The sequence below is a fragment of the Mugil cephalus genome, chromosome 3 (genome assembly GCF_022458985.1).
Source record: "Mugil cephalus isolate CIBA_MC_2020 chromosome 3, CIBA_Mcephalus_1.1, whole genome shotgun sequence".
NCBI classification, from domain to species: Eukaryota; Metazoa; Chordata; class Actinopteri; order Mugiliformes; family Mugilidae; genus Mugil; species Mugil cephalus.
Genome location: NC_061772.1, coordinates 5,083,895 through 5,096,591, shown reverse-complemented (window position 1 = coordinate 5,096,591; position 12,697 = coordinate 5,083,895).

Below are 12,697 nucleotides of genomic sequence, written 5' to 3'. Positions count from 1 at the left end.
GAGCAAACACTTTCAAGAATCGCAACTACTCATTTGTGCGAGTGTGTGATGCCCATTTAAGAGTGATCACATATTTGTAGATGTCATTTATTTAGTTTTGATGTGTTCACCAATTTGAGAAGGTTTCTGTATTTTATTTTTCCTGCCGAAAATATATATTTGTCTGTCTGCATGACAAATGTGGGTGTGAAAGGGACTAACTGGTCTGACGTAGCAGGTTTTTGCCAGTAGATGGGAGTGTGAAGCAATGGTTTGCCAAGGAGCACAGATGTCTCTTCCTCACAACTGCAGTGGTTGGTCACCAGCACCCCATCATCCTTTCTTTCCTGTATTTCAGCAAAAATCTTTATGCTTATGGATGCTGTTATTACACATACTTAAGTAATCAGACAAGAAGTCACTATGTATTTGCTGATCTAACATTAATGTCATTTTTGTACTCAACAGCACTCTTGGAGAATTTGATTTCAATCATCATAAATAGTGTTAAGCTTGGTAAAGGCCTCTTCAGTTACAATTACTAGACACTATTGTCTGTATTGACTGTAAATTTAAATCTCTAAAAGTCCGGAGACAAGGTGTAAATAAGTATTTAAATAAGCACCACATTTAATTCAGTAAATTCAAATGGCAGATAATGGAGTTTTGGAACGGTGGGCCAATCCACTGACTATTATCATGTGGTTGATTTCTGCATGAATAGCTTTGGCCTAGTTGTACGTCCAGTCTGAGGTTTGCCAGCTGCCCTATATGTAGGTCCCTTTGCCATGAACCTGAGGATGCTCTCTTACCATGCCAAATTCCTTGGTAATATCTCATTAGTTTGGATAATTCCCAACAGTGATAATGTAGACCATGCCACTTGTTATTTGAGTGGTCCTGCAAGAACAGTCCAGGACAACCAGAAATAAAAGCTTTAAAAAAAATCCAGTATTTTAAAGCTTAGTGTTGTATGTTATAAACTCGGAGCAAACTTTATCACAGAACCGGTCAGTAGTATTGCACTGAGGTTTGTAGTGGTGCTTTAGTTTTATTTCCATATAACAATTATAACTGTCTCTAGACACAGAATCCAGGGCCTGAAACTGCTGGTCAAACAGCAAGACTTGTGTGGAAGCAACAACCATAAAATACAAATCCAGTCCTTCCTGTGCTCAGGTTTGTTGGCTGCGCACTCTTTGTCTTGTTCTTGATGGTACTGTTCTTATTGGAGTACTCAGGAGTTCTTAACTCTTATACTTTGTTTTATGTTGGTGGTGAGTGTCCTGATTTAATTCATTTATTTTTTCCGTAAGAGCATTTACATAATATGGTACTTGCAGATTTCACCATCAAACTATGTTAAAGCATTTCCACCAGTAGATGGAAGCACAGGACATCATTTGCGATTTTGCCATTTGGTCAATGTCAAAGAAATGTATGATAGTCACATATGAGTGACAGTACCACCTCCTGCATATTGTCAAACCTGCTCATAGCCTTTTAAATAAATGCACCTCTGTAACCCCTACAGGAGCCGAGTCTAGTGTATAAACATAACATATCAAACCTGAAGTGGTTTTTCATTCGTCAAAGCAGGATTAGCTGTCGAGCTATAAAGTTTCATCTTGGCTTGTGCTTGTAACATCCAACATGGAAATGATCTGAGTGGCAGGCAAACACGAACATTATACTTTATTGAAGATGCACAAGTTCAAATGCCAAATCCATTTTGCCACAACAGGACCTTTGAGTCTTCCCCAGGAAAGGATCTGATCTGTATCCAAAGCAAATTTAGAGGTTAAGAACTTTTTGTGAATATCCATCACTGTTAATGGTGATTACAGTCAAATTAAGCAAACATTCCCTGTGTGTGACAAAGAAACAGAGATTTCTGAGTTGCCCTATTCACAAAGCCAGTACTGCAATGCATGTACAAGTGGTGGGTAGGTGGGCGTGTGCTTCAAACATGTCAGAGTCCAAAATGTAAATGACATCATGTGACTGTTCCCTCAGAACACAGGCAAAAAACACCATAAATTGAATAACACTGGAAGTGTGTAATCCAAATAGTGTATATTAAAAAGTTTAGTGTTGCCATCTGTCATCAACTTAGCTTATAACTGTAACTTTGGTGGCCAGTTGGATTAAACGGCAAAAGTAACAACAGCCAAGCCTTGCTGGTTTTAACGGTTTTGGAGGCTTTCAAGCAAGTTGCCAACAGACCTCTGTCTAAGTGATGAGAGACATTTTTGTGCGTTGTACGGCACAAACACACATGATCTCCCTTGGTCCTGGCATAGACTACAGCATCCAACAGACACAAAATTAACACGCACAATGTGCACAGCCAAATTCACGTCAGCAGAATGGTTCGGTTTGAGATTGGTGTAGTTTGAGCTAAGGCACCACCTGCTCTTGTCGGTCTCTGTATGGTCCCTGCTGGATGTATCATCTTGCAGACCTAATGCTACTGCAGCATCTGCATCTCTCCAGACTGCTTCTTCTTCTCTCTGCAGCAACAACAACAAAAACAAGCTGTCTAAACTGTTAAATGTATTCCACACCCTAACATCACGTGGAACCATATTAAAAAATGCTACTTTAATTGTTAGAAACGTAGATAGTGGACAATCTGGCACACATCAACACTTTCTGGTGACTTCTAAAAAGTAGTTTAGGGCTTTTGTTTTGAAAAGCCTGCCCAATTAGTCCCTGTAGGCTTCATTGTCACAAAATTCTTCAATTATGTCACACAGTTACACAGTTATGTCTTGTGAGTGATAGAAAATAGACTGTGTGTTCGTGTTTGTGTAAGTATTTGTGTCTTGGAAGGGTCACAATAGACATCATAGCATGATGGATTTTAATCCAATTCAGTTCAATTTTATTTATATAGCACCAATAACAGAACCCAGTCTGAACCCCCAGGAGCAAGCATTAACACAGCTTTCACAATTATTCTGTACACAATTGCTTGCAGCCTGAGTCTGTGACCCTTATAGTCAAGTACTATTAGGGTCACAGACTCAGGCTTCAAACAGTCCTTAAATACATCGACATATTCAGAGGGGAGGCTCCAATTTCCTGTTCTACAAAGATGAGCAATACAACTAGCTATCAGCAAAAGTGACCCCATGGCGAGTTCCTCACAAGACACATGAAGGCGGTTTGACTGGACCTTTAACTAGGTGCCGTAATGACAACAGAAGCTTGATCCCGCTAGAACATTTGTCCAGTGTGATGCAGTGTGTTTGAAGGTGGAAGGTGTGAGGGAACCAGCATGGAACACCACCCAAAAAGGAAACTGTATAGGCTAGCTGGCACAAACCAAAAGTTAGGTTTGTTAGGGTTTTTAGTTAGTTACACACAGAAGGGTAAAAAGGATCACAGCCCTCTACCTCATTCAACCGCTAATAAATGTTGCTGGTACTACTGTCATTGTGCAACTACAGTCAAAACAGGTTTCTTTTTACTTATGTAACAAACTAACCACATGGTCAGGCCATGAACTGTCAACATAGTGAATGAATTGATTATTTTCTATATTTTGAATTATACAATCATGTAATCTAATTCACTGAAGTGGTTACTCCATTCTCATTACGGTATTTTGATCATGCCAGGCACATGTACAGTCTGCTGGTCTGGTACCTGTGGACTGCTTATGAACACTTGATTAGTGAAGTCTGACTGAACAGCTACAATTGAGGTTGGGACATTTACCACTAGTGAGATGTCCCCTTCTTGGGCCACGCTTCATGGAACTACACAGAAAACTGGGAGTACAACTACAGTAGAGCTTGATTCCATCTTGCAACTTTTAGGGCAGAAACAAGGCCCCTCCCCTCCTTGCAGAGCAGTGCTCAGTGTGGCAAAGCTTGCTTCTCTTGGTTTGCTGTTGACAAAAAAAGGCATATTCTTGTAAAGACTGATAGTATAGAATAGCAAGAAAACAACACATATCAAAGCTATTTGTCAGAGCTGGGTGTGAGTGTTGCACATCCCAGTGGCACAGATCAATGCCACTTGTCTGATATACAGTTTCAAGTTCCTTCAACAACAACTGGAAGTTAAGTCCCACACTCTTTCAGAAGTTTAGAAGCAAACGTGCATCTGTTAGTCCTACAAGACAATAGTCAATACATGGTTTTGAACACACTAGAGGTCTCATAGCTCCCACTAATGGCGTCACTGATTTTCCAAAAAGACCAGGCCTGCAATAAAGAAAAAAAAAATACATTAAAGACAGAACTGTTTGGGCAAAATTAAGAGTTTCTTGCTGGCTTTGAAATTATCTGAGAACAGGGAAGATCGCAACAATCTTTGTGAACTACACACCCCTAACAAAGATCACCAGAAAGATTTTTGAACTACACTCTACACACTAATCTCTCCAGTGCTACTTTAATGTGAGGAGTAATTGAAAGTGAGTTTTAGAGAGTTTTAGACGTGTACTAACATTGCAGAGAGCAGGGTGTTACTGTCACTGATGTTTTGATTGGCTTTGGGATACTGATTACTTGAGTTCAACTTAAGATATGTATTGAGTTTGGTTTTGTACATGAGCCTTTTTAAAGCCATTGCTATTTGTCTGCAGCTAAATCCTCTGTCTGGCTCCAGTATTTGCAGTTGTCTTCTTATACTAACAGCAGACCAAGACACTGTGCCCCTGCAGCCACCCACCTGGAGTATATTACAGTAGAGGGGCTACAGAAGGAGATGTGAGGCGATAGCCCCCTTTTTTCAGGGCAGAAAAAGACCCCAATTGTTTCTGAGGGCCCTCCTCTCCCTCACTTTGCCCATTGCATGCCTCTGGAAGTGCAAAGAAAAGAGAGAAAGACATTTAGAGAAAGGGAGAGGGAGGGAGCTGGGGCTGGTTCGCTGTGCAGCTGCTCCTGCGGAGGCTTTTGGATTACATCAGAGTGGCTTAGAAGAAAGGAATGAGAGAAGAGAGAGAAGAGAGGAGAAAGAGACAACCGGAGGAGAGCAGAGGGAGCGCCCACAAGAGGGTGCGAGGCACACTCCGCAAATAAGTCCTCACTTTTTCCATGCTGTCTCTGTTCCTGCTCCCTCCCTCTCCCTGTATCTCTCTATCAGGGGTTGAAGTGGAGCAGCCCTCCACAGAGCAATCATTGTTATCAAAATAAAGAGGACACCGGCACATGCACACACACAGACACTGTAGGGAGGAAGTAACTACTCACATTTTCTCCTGTTACTGTAATGAACCTTTGGTCTGCTTTACTTTTCTACACCAGTCTTGAAAAAAAATCAAACATGAATGTATGAATGCCCAAGTAAAAAAATACATGAATACCCAAAAAATACATGAACGGTCAAGTAATATTAATATTACAGCTGCTGTGACATGATCATCTAGAGGCCTGGCTGTTCTCTTCTATTTAACCACAACCATATCATATTACCCTCAGAGAAAACTGTGATTCAGATGACTATGCTTAAAGATGAGGTGACAATCAGTTATTGCTTTAACAACACATACTTTGTAGTGAGTCCTCAGATGCATTCCCATTGTTACGCTCAGTCATTCACTCACATGCACAAAAGAAAACCCAAATGTAACACCTGTCCCATGTAACTACTCAGAAGTTTAAATAATTTGCGTGTTATAGTACTATGGGCCAGGACTGTGGCACGCTTAATGTATTAATGTATTTTTATTTTTTTATTTTTTGCTTTTAAATTTGACCAAATAACACAAATAAATAAATGAGTTGGTACCTATACTACAGTATATTGTTTCAGTTTTTAAGAATATTATATAATGTTATGATATTCTCCTTTTATCAAATTTGAGTTGATATCAAGTAACTCACACTAGGTGATTTAAATGGTGTTTTTGTATATGTACAGTTTAAATATTCAAAATTTTGTATATCAAAAGACAATCACAAAATAAATGTCACAAAGAACAATACGTCACATTTGCAATATATATATATACATGTTTGTCTACACACATACACACACAAGCCCACTATGTGTGTCCCAGTCCAGCCTTTTACAGTTTGACACAAATGTCTCTTAGTTATGTCTCCTGTCGAAAAGTCTCTACATAATTCAATAAGCTCATCCCAACTTCATTTAGCTTTAGTTCAGCTTCATAGCATTAACTCACATTAGCAGTGTTGATTGTCTAAGCCCTAGATTTGAGATTTCTCTGCTTAGCAAGATAATGTCGGGGGTATTGTTTTTTGGTGATGGATGTGCACTTTATTTTCACTTGATTTAACAGATTTAACAGGGCCAATGACAGGGCTAAATCCTGCGTAACCTTGAGTTCTTGTGGACTCAGTTGATCAAGTGTGTCTGGACAACCATACATTGGACAAGCATACACTTACACTTGCCTTTTCATTTTGCATGGTTTATTGGATTAGTTTTATATAAACCTTGCTCATTTAAAATGAATCAAAATATAAAGCAAAATCATACATGTTGACAGAACAAACAGAACTGGGCCTATCTATCAACTGAACTTTAACAAAACTCCGCCCCCAAACCTCATCGTCCAATCATATATCTTGGCAACTGTTGCTTTGTAAACAAAGTCTATCAAGCTGCAGACCCCCAACAAGCAAAATGGTGAAGCGGTGTGTGTAGCACATGTAAGTCCGACACTAGGTACAATAAGAGTTTGACTGGGGAAGTTGCGTTCTTCCTGAAACCGAAAACACAACAGCAGTGACGCCTTAAGCGGATCAAAAAGTGTGGGAGGCCCCACTCCCAGCTTAATCTCAAGAAAATAAACAAGCATACATACCTCTGCTCCAAGGTAAGGCTAGAATGAGCTAAAGTAATAGTGATATCTACCTAGTTAACGCTGAGCTAGCAAGATTAGGTAAGGTGATATTAGTGCCTAACTAACATTAGTTAACTTAATGTTAACTAATGACCTAGATAGCTAGCGAGTTCATGTTAGCTAGCTAACTTTAGCAGTTGCCTTGGGTCTCCATGCTGGGAGCTCTCTGTATAGATATGTTGTCAGTTTACATCAAAGTTGAACAAAGCATCCCAACAGATAATTTAAACTTGTTTTTTCCATCTTTCATGTAGCATGAAACAGTAATTAAAATGTCTTTTTCAAGTAAAATTACTTGACCAGAGATCAGTCAACACTGGTGATTAAATAGTGTTTTATCGCTGAAGTAAAGTGAGGCCGAAGATTGCAACTTCAGACTGAGAAGGTCCAGTTTGAGCACTGTAGAAGTGGTGTTTGAGAGAAAGCTGTCAATTAGGATTCAGCATGCTACTGTATTTTTGACAATGATGTGAAAATGGGATGCATTGTCTGTACCAGCAGTGTTACCAGCTGCATGAATCCTCCAGAATTAAAGCTACCAATCATTAGCTGCGGACATTTGCTAAGTGAGTAATGTTTTATAAATGATGATGCCTCATGGTGATGTCTGTAAAGTAGCCAAGTGGAATTAAGTTAATGTTATACTTCTATGTCCAGACTTTTTTTTTTTTAGCCAAGGTTCTTGCACTTTTAAGACAGCAAACAGTGCAGCAGGGACATTCTCCTGCATCTGAATGCATCCACGGTTCAAGTTATGATCTGAACTTTGTGGCTCTCTGAACAAACCAACATCAGGGGCTAACGTGGATGAGTAAATCCTAAGGGACTGTTTGGTATATGTATATTGAAACACATTGTAGTGCAAGGTGTGAACACTTACAGCTGCCCACTTATAATCAGATTCCACAATGCGCATGTTAATGCCAGGTGTGAACAGGACCCGAGTGAGTCTGCCTATGCCTTTCTGGATGATTATGGCTGACTGGTTGGATCAACAGAGACCCTCTTTAACTGTGGTAGCTGTTAACACGACAACAGATGTTTCAGTGCACACATGGACACACACAGAAATGGAAAGATTGATCTGTTGTTAATTAAGGAACAAGTCCAAAATGCTGCCTTTCTCTTCCTCACAAATGTGTGAATGAGCTTGTGTGTTTTCTGTAGCACACAGTCTGGTACACTGCTGGACATATGTATGATCAACAAGCCTCACGTTCCCGCCAAACTGACCCCCAGGGTGAACCCTCCCACCCCCAACGCACAAGGCTCAACTACACACTATACACACAGCACTCTCCTGGCAATACCCATGATTTTAGTGTGCATACAGACAGACACACATACACACAAGCCCCTGTGTCAGACACATGGCAGACCACTATATGTGTGTGGATGATCAGGCAGGTGCTTCTTTTGTCTCAGAGACAGTCACGCTCATCCAGACAATAGGTCAGAGCAGACAGTTGCCCCCAACACAATACTGCAGCCCACCAGCCCCGTGGCCTCCGGCTTGCTGCCCTGTTGTGGTAGTAAACTCATTTCCAGCTCATCAGAGTCCACTCCGCATCTAACCCAGATCTCTTTATTTTATTTTTGGATGGCATCTAGTTCCGGTTGACCACTGTTGACTAGACTGTGCATCCACCATCAAGATAATTAATCTCAGACTTATTCACAGTTGGCCCTACTTCCTACTATAGGCATATATGCATCCACTTATTCACAAATCAACAAAAGTTTCAAAGATATAAAGGAATCTTTAGTTAGTGTTAACAATTAAATTCAACAATTATGTATGTGTGTATGTGTTTTAATAGACAATTACAATTTCAATGGAATTTAAATATAATTTTGCATGTAAACCTCTGTTAAATCTGCGCATGCATCCCACTGCATGTGTGCTTGTTCCAGAAAAAGAGAACCATGGTTTTACGTTGTATTGTAATGTAGAATGATGCTTATGTAAAAAACTAAGACAATATGTAAGTGGTTTTTGTGCAAAAGACCTACATACTCAGTAAATCACAAATACCCCCTTGATTTGTTCAAACCCCAAATCCAATTTTTCGTACTTTTTCCATCATGTTGACACTGTTTCATGCAAGATTCCTCACTTTCAAAATAAGTCAACAGAGTCAGAAGCAAGCATCTCAACCTTATGTACCTGGATAAAGCATAATGCAGCATACCACACACAGATGATGCAAGGAGGCCGCATGATACTTGCTTATTCACTGAAAATGAAGATGTTGAAAATGATAGACATCACCAGATATTAATGCATTCGTTATAAAACAACTGAGTGAGTATATAGTGTGCTCATAATGTTACTGTTAAATGGATAAACAGGAGCACAGAGGCAGAAAACTACATCACTGATGATGATCATTGTATTATAGATGAGTGGACATCATGAATGGAAGATGTATCATAAGAAAGTTAATATACAACATGAAAAAGGGGAACATATTACATAAATATAGTAATGTGTAACAGTATAATTTCTTATAAATCTTTTTTTTACAGTAATTTAATTCAGAAATAATAAATGTTGGCATTAACATTGCACAGTCAAATTATTTGCATACAAAGACAAATATTTTGAAATATTGAAAATGTACAAAAAGGAAAGCATCAAACTAAATTATTTAGATGAAACTTGGTGAACATCTGTATTAATGTTAGGCCTTTTAGACTGATAATAGAATGTCATTAATTTTATTTTTTGCTGGATGCATTAGTTTTTGCATTTAAAACAAATAAAAATGCTGTTCTGCATATTGTCATGGTGGTATCTGATCGTTCTTTCATTCTAATATAACTTGCAATAAGAGACCTTTGGGAATATTAATACATAACCATGTACATACCCTTTATGTTTCCCAGTGTGTTAAGTGGAAACAAAAAAGTGTTGCACAATGCCAGAACAAGCTGTTACGTCATTCTGCACCCTTAACAGCCTTGCAGTGGCAGCTCAAGGGGTTTGAGTCCTTCATGGACTTAATTGCCCTAATCAGTCCCACCTGCAGTGGGCATTAAGAACCATCTACCTACAGCCTGACCCAGGCTGACCCAGTGCAATACAATATTGTTTTTGCAGTCCTTAGCTGGGCTTATACAGTATGTGTTTTTTTATCAGAGTATACACTGATCAGGCATAACATTATGACCCACTGTGTAGGTGTCCCTTGTGCCTCCAAACAGTCGCGACAAGGACGAGGAAACACCATGCGAGACGATCCATGCTGCTGTTGCTATGCAACTAGCCAAACAACCACATCACCTTGGGCACTGTTTTGCTAACTACTTTTTGTACATTTGTTCATAATGCTAATTCTGTAATTTTTTACTTTAACCTCACTTTATCTTTCTTGTACTTTTTCTGAGTGTTTACGTTTACGTGCAATGAAGCTACAGGGAGCTCCCCAAGGTGCCGTGCTGAGGCCACCACCACTAACAACCGTGCCTAATTTATAGCATTATCTATATCGTCACCTCTTTATCCCTATCACTAGCACACACCAGCAGGCAAGCATATGTGTATGATGGAATGTGAAGCTGTGTGTATGGGAGGCTGTGTGAGAAGAAAGAGGAGCAAAATAGCAGACACAGTCCATGTAAAGAATGGGTTTTGGTCATGAAAATGCAGGAGGTTAGAACAGAGACAATAGCATCTGTCAGTTCAACAAGCACAATGTATGTGAGTGTGTGTTAAGATCCCTTCTGTTAATGCAGCTCTTTGTTAATCTGTGTCACTTGTACAGTTATGCAGGCGGATGTCCCTGTGTAATACCTCATGTGCTAATGTTGCCATGGCCATTTTGTGAATCCTTGACTGTGATTGGTTTGGACCTTGACTACATTTCAAACATTTCCTGGCTCTGTTGCACGATATACAGCAGCTGATCTTCCAGGAGTGATCACCTTTCGTCTTTCCTTGTGAAGGTAAAAAAAGATGGGATGCAGTGTGTTGTTAAAATTAACAAAAAGCTATCCTTTCTCTTCCAACAGGGTGAGGATTGAAAGGCCTTTAACCTCTTAAGCCTTAGGGAAGCTTGGAAGTTAAGCTCAGTGGCAAGTGAATGGCTCTTGATGCCAAGACAAAAGATCAAATTACAGAGACCATCATCGTGGAGCAGTTTCTTAAAAGAAGCTGCAGGCTGGCTACAGCTTTCCTGGATGAAGCTATCGGTGGGAATGAGTTTGGAGACAGGAGTGAAAATGGGTTCTTCCCCTTAAAGTCAGCTAAACCTGAATGTAGAGAAAAGGCCCTTTTAACATGTCGCTTATGTGATCAGATGGGTCATTTCAAGTTCCTAAAATACACCTCAGTAAGCTAGTACTACTAGAAGTTGCTATCTAGAAGGTGGTGTGAGGGCTGTGTGTGGTGGAGGTCAGCAGTGTGACAAGACTCTTTGACTGATGGAACAGGAATGTTCTCAGGGCCTGAGCCAGGGGAAGTCAGCTGAACTGAAAGAATCACTCAAGAGTTAATATTGGCCCTGCTGGTCAGAGGTTAAATGCTTGCAGGACAGAGGATGGGGAGGTCTGGGCGGCTGTGTGTGTGGGGAGTGGGGGGATGCTAGGGCCATGCTGCTTCAATCAGCCAGCCCTGTGCTGTCCTGCCACCCAGCAGACTCTGTAGCTCACCATAGAATTGTGGTCACACTAGCTAGATTCTCTTTGTATAGGCACTTTTATGTTTTAGTGTTGTTTATTTGTATGTTTTGTTTTGGTTAAGGAGAAAGGATTTTCTTTTGAGATCTTATTTTTAGCTAAGGCTTGGATTAACTGTGTAGTGTTGTTTCGTTCTACTATGTTTTTTGATTTATTCAACACCCCTTGTCCAGCCTTAGTGCTGTGCTTTCTGTTACCTATATAATTTCACAATAAATCTTAACTAAAACCTATTTCACTTGACTTTAATGTTGATTCCCTTATCCTTACCTGAGCTGGGTTGTAACACATCGTCATCGTCATCGTCCTTTGGGACATTATAATTATGCTATTAGGCTAACGATATGCTGAAATAACTCAAAAAGGGTGATAATTCTTTAAATAAAGATTCAGTAACCAAATATGATACCTCCACTCACTGTAGTACAACCACTTTGCACATGAACATCAAAAGAGAAAATCTTCCTCAACAAGACGGCACTCTGCCTCACCCTAACCTGTAACATTTAAATCAATCACTATCGACAATGATCTACCATCTCTCCAGTCTCTTCCATATCTGGGACTATTCTCAGATCAGCCTTTTTGCCTGTTGTCAGCTGGTAGTGCGGCTAGTGGGAATTAGAGACTATTAAGACACTATGTTCATTTTTCAAGATACGTGCATTAGCAACTTTAATTCAGTCATATGAGTCATATGCTCTGTAAACTGTATGGCTGCTTTAACATCAACAGCAGTTTATTACTGTCCCTGCCTTGCATTTTAGCACTAGTAGCTTTTAAGCATTGTGGTTGAATATCCTGTGTGTGTTCTCTCTTTCTGCCGTGTATATGCCAAAGGGACGTAATTGTCCCAAATACAACCTACCCTCCCCAACACGTATGTCTTGGCAGCACGAGTAGTCATCGGCAAGATTAGTTTGAACATATTTTATGATCAGCAGATGGCAGTGCTACATTGTAAATGAACCCATGTTCAAGTTAAGTTCAATTCAAATGTATTTATATAACGTCATTAAAAATACAAATTGTCTCAAGACACTTACAGAACCCAGAGCTTGAAACCCCAAAATCAAGCACTGAGGTGGCAGTGAAATCAGCTCAAAACTCAGAAAAAGACAGAGAAGAAGGCAGCAGGTGGAACAAGACTAACATACATCTGTGATACAAATATACATACAGACATCATGAAAGCTTACATGAAGAATCTGA